Raw genomic sequence first — 6,000 nt, 5'->3', positions numbered from 1 at the left:
TGTTAGAGCAGCACATCAATGCATGAAGGTTACTCATGACCACTCCTGATTACGCTATGCATTTCTTTATTTCAAATCCCTGCAGATGGAAACTATTGACTCAAAGTGAAAAGGTAAACGTGTGTTGCGGTCTGAAGGCCAGGTAGGCAGGCCAGGTCACAAAGGATAATGTGCAGGCACGCCTGGCGACCGCCTCACCCTCCAGCAGTAGTCACTGGACTGCTCCATCCTGTTACGTAGTGTTTAGTGACTCAGCATCCCTCCGTGCCACTGTTGCTTCTGAAAGGCGGCCATTGTTGATATCCTTTCATGCTACACCTACAAAGCGTCCCCTCCATTTACAAAGAGACGTATCCTCACCAAATCAATTCCCTAGAAAATGCACTTTTCCCCGTGACCTACTCCGGATCCAGAAAGAAGGACACACAGCGGATAAAGGAAGGCTTTGGGTCAAACCCACCTCTTACGGTATTTCATTAATAGCAATAATATGTTTCTGTCGGAGGGTTATTGCCCTCACCAGATGTCTGCATGGGGAACCATAACAATTTATAATCCCTTACGCACTACACATCAGGGATTTGTTCACGGACACCGCATAGTAATTTCCCTTTGTGACCCATATCTGGTTATATAAGCATGAATATATCACTGTCTTTATATGACAATGTGCAAGTCAATTACAGGATTTGGACTCAATCAATCAAGTAGTTCCTCTCTGGATGAGGCTCAAGATTACAGTAGAGTTTGTGTGTGTGTGTGTGTGCGCGCGCACGTCTCTATGTGTGTTTGTGTGTGTGTGTGTGTGTGTGTGTGTGTGTGCATCTGTGTGTGTGCGTGCACACGTCTCTATGTGCGTGTGTTTGTGTGTGTGTGTGTGTGTGTGTGTGTGTGTGTGAGTGTGTTTGTGCATCTGTGTGTGTGTGTGTGTGTATCATCCATGATGACCCTAGTTCTGGGAACACCCTTGTCATAGTTAATGAAAATAATCTGAAATGATAATCCAGATTGGGCTGGATTAGGAAACATGCTCCACCAGTATTATATAGTCTCTGAACAGATTAGCAGCATATGAAAATATAAAGAGGAAGCGTATTCAGATATTTAGAAACTGAGGGGAAGTGGGGGAAGCTAATCATTGTGAAGGAAATAGTATGATTAAAACAAGGAACTCTCCTGTGGAAAAAGATCAACTCAATTTTCTTCAAAGCATTTGACATGCCGACGGTCTCCCTCGCTGGGGATGGTCTATCATTGCAATTTCATCTACTAATACCACCTCTCACAAAGAAGGATTTTATCAAAGGGATGTTTTACATGTAAATGTATAAGACTGTTATAAGAGAACATTCTGTACCAATTACAACGGTACGCATGGAGCCTAAATATTCAGGGTGTTTGTCTCTTATTCAATAATAGAGTGTGATTCAATGGAGAATAGTCAGGAGGATATTCAGTATTGTGGCGAAATTATGTCGATTAGATTCTCCCTGGATTGTTGATGCTGCTGCCTCCGTAGAACTTCTCCATCACATTGTCCTCATATAAATATAATTACTCTAGATGTCTTCTAAGATTCTATGGATGTCTTCTAAGATTCTATGGATGTCTTCTAAGATTCTATGGATGTCTTCGAAGATTCTATGGATGTCTTCGAAGATTCTATGGATGTCTTCGAAGATTCTATGGATGTCTTCTAAGATTCTATGACTGTCTTCTAAGATTATATGGATGTCTTCGAAGATTCTATGGATGTCTTCGAAGATTCTATAGATGTCTTCGAAGATTCTATGGATGTCTTCTAAGATTCTATGGATGTCTTCGAAGATTCTATGGATGTCTTCTAAGATTCTATGACTGTCTTCTAAGATCATCTACATTATTATCTAACACAATATCAGAAACCACAGAGATAGCAGAGAGGAGAAAGAAGAGAGGATGTTAGTCATGTGCAGAACCTCCATGACAGCAGCCCATTAGCCAATGCCAAAATAGTCTCCTTTCACTGTAGAGAAACAGTTTTAAGAGTCTGAGGGTGAGATAGGGATGAACTCTGAAAGTCTCCATTTCTCTGTCCATGGGGCCGGGCCAGTAACTCCTATGGCATTGACGAGGCAGTATCGGAGGGCCGTTTGTTACGGACCGACAGCAGACTCGCCATTTGCCCTCCTTTTTCGATCTATCCATTAAAGGGCGAGATCTATGGCCAGCTCTTCATTGGGGGCGAGCACCGCCTCATACCATCGCTGATTGATGAGGTAGTTGTAAAACCCATCACCTTGGAGAGAGAGAGAGAGAGGGGGAGGGAGGGGAGAGGGATGGGGGAATGAGAGAGAGCGAGAGAGAGTGAGTGAGTGAGTGAGAGAGAGAGAGAGAGAGAGAGAGAGAGAGAGAGAGAGAGAGAGAGAGAGAGAGAGAGAGAGAGAGAGAGAGAGAGAAAGAAAGAAAGAAAGAAAGAAAGAAAGAAAGAAAAAAAGGTAAAGAGAGGAAACATGGAGAGCCTTGAAAACCCCAGACCTACCTGACCCCAGACCATCCATTCACTATCTACCTGACCCCAGACCATCCATTCACTATCTACCTGACCCCAGACCATCCATTCACTATCTACCTGACCCCAGACCATCCATTCACTATCTACCTGACCCCAGACCATCCATTCACTATCTATCTACCTGACCCCAGACCATCCATTCACTATCTACCTGACCCCAGACCATCCATTCACTATCTACCTGACCCCACACCATCCATTCACTATCTATCTACCTGACCCCAGACCATCCATTCACTATCTATCTACCTGACCCCAGACCATCCATTCACTATCTATCTACCTGACCCCAGACCATCCATTCACTATCTACCTGACCCCAGACCATCCATTCACTATCTATCTACCTGACCCCAGACCATCCATTCACTATCTATCTACCTGACCCCAGACCATCCATTCACTATCTACCTGACCCCAGACCATCCATTCACTATCTACCTGACCCCACACCATCCATTCACTATCTATCTACCTGACCCCAGACCATCCATTCACTATCTATCTACCTGACCCCAGACCATCCATTCACTATCTATCTACCTGACCCCAGACCATCCATTCACTATCTACCTGACCCCAGACCATCCATTCACTATCTATCTACCTGACCCCAGACCATCCATTCACTATCTATCTACCTGACCCCAGACCATCCATTCACTATCTACCTGACCCCAGACCATCCATTCACTATCTACCTGACCCCAGACCATCCATTCACTATCTACCTGCTTGCTGTAAACATTATTTGACCTTCTTGATGGATGTTTACAGTACATTACTGTACATGGGCTATTGACTGACAAGGACATTGAGTTGCTGCGTCCTACATGACCAATGTGGGTCCATAGGGATCTTTGAGTCACAGGCCGTTAGAGAGGGGATTGTGGGAGCGAATCAGCAGTAGGCGTTTCTCTCAGATCCCACCTAATTGCACGATGTAAGCCCATGGGCCTTCAGGGCTTCAAAGGACATTATTCATTGGCTGTTGAATGATGGCTTGCTTCCAAACACTTGTTATCCTTTGAAATCTCAGAACACAAATAAATGAAGAGGTTCTTGATGATTCTATTCTTTGTGTGGCTACGTGGCATAGGTTTGGATCATGTTATCTTAACAGTCGGTGCGGTGGTGGGTTGTAGCGTCCCCTGTTCGCTTTGCATCAAAAACAATCATTACAATGCTAAATGATGCATGTTATTGTAGGGCTTTTTATCCCTGGTATTGCACATCAGTGGCTATCTTTGATGTCTAATGCTGAAAGGGTTCTCATAGCAGTGACTGTACACCCACCAGACAAAGGCCTGACGTCAACATCCAATCAACAACTACATTTTGGTTGACATTTAGTTGAGTAGTCAACAAACGGGAATTGTATTTGAAACCAAACCTTGAAACCCTGTTGTTTAATTGTGCTTGGAATCAATGTCTCTCTCTCTCTCTCTCTCTCTCTCTGTCTCTGTCTCTCAGTCCCTCAGTCTCTCTCAATTCAATTTCAATTTAAGGGGCTTTATTGGCATGGGAAACATATGTTTACGTTGCTCTCTCTCTCTCTCTCTCTCTCTCTCTCTCTCTCTCTCTCTCTCTCTCTCTCTCTCGCTCTCTCTCTCTCTCGCTCTCTCTCTCTCTCTCTCTCTCTCTCTCTCTCTCTCTCTCTCCTTCTCTCTCTCTCTCTCTCTCTCTCTCTCTCTCTCTATATATATATATATATATATATATATATATATATATATATATATTACAGTACCAGTCAAAAGTTTGGACACACCTACTCATTCAAGGGTTTGTCTTTATTTTTACTATTTTCTACATTGTAGAATAATAGTGAAGACATCAAAACTATGAAATAACACATATGGAATAAAAAGTGTTAAACAAATTATAATATATTTTATATTTGAGATTCTTCAAAGTAGCCACCCTTACCTTGATGACAGCTTTGCACACTCTTGGCATTCTCTCAACCAGCTTCATGAGGTTTCAATTAACAGGTGTGCCTTGTTAAAAGTTAATTTGCGGAATTTATTTCCTTCTTAATGCGTTTGAGCCAATCAGTTGTGTTGTGACAAGTTAGGGGTGGTATGCAGAAGATAGCCCTATTTGGTAAAAGACCAAGTCCATATTATGGCAAGAACAGCTCAAATAAGCAAAGAGAAACGACAGTCCATCATTACTTTAAGACATGAAGGTCAGTCAATGCAGAACAAGTGCAGTTGCAAAAACCATCAAGCGCTATGATGAAACTCTGGGTCTTCCTTTCCGCCACAGGAAAGGAAGACCCAGAGTTACCTCTGCTGCAGAGGATAAGTTCATTAGAGTTACCAGCCTCAGAAATTCCAGCCCAAATAAATGCTTCACAGAGTTCAAGTAACAGACACATCTCAACATCAACTGTTCAGAGGAGACTGCATTAATCAGGCCTTCATGGTCAAATTGCTGCAAAGAAACCACTACTAAAGGACACCAATAATAAGAAGAGACTTGCTTGGTTCAAGAAACACGAGCAACAGACATTAGATCGGTGGAAATCTGTCCTTTGGTCCAAATTTGAGATTTTTGGTTCCAACCACCGTGTCTTGTGAGACGTAGAGTAGGTGAACGGATGATCTCCGTATGTGTGGTTCCCACCGTGAAGCATGGAGGAGGAGGTATGATGGTGTGGGGGTGATTTGCCGGGGACACTGTCTGTGATTTATTTAGAATTCAAGGCACACTTAACCAGCATGGCTACCACAGTCTTCTGCAGCGATACGCCATCCCATCTGGAATGACCTAACACACCTCCAGGCTGTGTAAGGGCTATTTGACCAAGAAGGAGAGTGATGGAGTGCTGCATCAGATGACCTGGCCTCCACAATCACCCGACCTCAACCCAATTGAGATGGTTTGGGATGAGTTGGACTGCAGAGTGAAGGAAAAGCAGCCAACAAGTGCTCAGCATATGTGGGAACTCTTTCAAGACTGTTGGAAAATCATTTCAGGTGAACCTGGTTGAGAGAATGCCAAGAGTGTGCAAAGCTGTCATCAAGGCGAAGGGTGGCTACTTTGAAGAATCTCAAATATAAAATATATTTTGATTTGTTTAACACTTCTTTGGTTACTACATGATTCCATATGTGTTATTTCATAGTTTTGATGTCTTCACTATTATTCTACGATGTTGGAAAAAGTCAATCAGTTACTTGATGAGCTATCATCATCATCAGCGCTAACCTCTCGTCCAAGAGTGCACTATACAGGGAATAGGGTGATATTTGGTATGTGCCTGTGTTTAAAAAAAAATTAGGCTGATAAATAAGGCTGTGTAACAGTGATAAATGCACTAGCTATTAGCCTGTGTGAGCTAGCATTTATTGGTCCCTAGTCCCAAGAGGTGTGTCACATGTCTCTACACTGTTGATCACTGGGTAAAGACCTATCATCAGCATTTCCCTCCTATTTTT

The 6,000-nt window shown here is 43.0% G+C and overlaps 1 protein-coding gene across 1 annotated transcript in view; it reads right to left on the bottom strand.

Annotated features, from left to right (window-relative positions):
• The window catches only part of LOC121562370 (receptor tyrosine-protein kinase erbB-4-like), a 184,752-nt gene that overhangs the window by 98,646 nt on the left and 80,106 nt on the right, over nt 1–6,000 (bottom strand). The window lies entirely within an intron of this gene.

The sequence above is a fragment of the Coregonus clupeaformis genome, chromosome 10 (genome assembly GCF_020615455.1).
Source record: "Coregonus clupeaformis isolate EN_2021a chromosome 10, ASM2061545v1, whole genome shotgun sequence".
Classification (NCBI taxonomy): domain Eukaryota; kingdom Metazoa; phylum Chordata; class Actinopteri; order Salmoniformes; family Salmonidae; genus Coregonus; species Coregonus clupeaformis.
The sequence above is the reverse complement of the archived record's forward strand: the minus strand, read 5'-3'. Positions and strand labels throughout refer to the sequence as shown.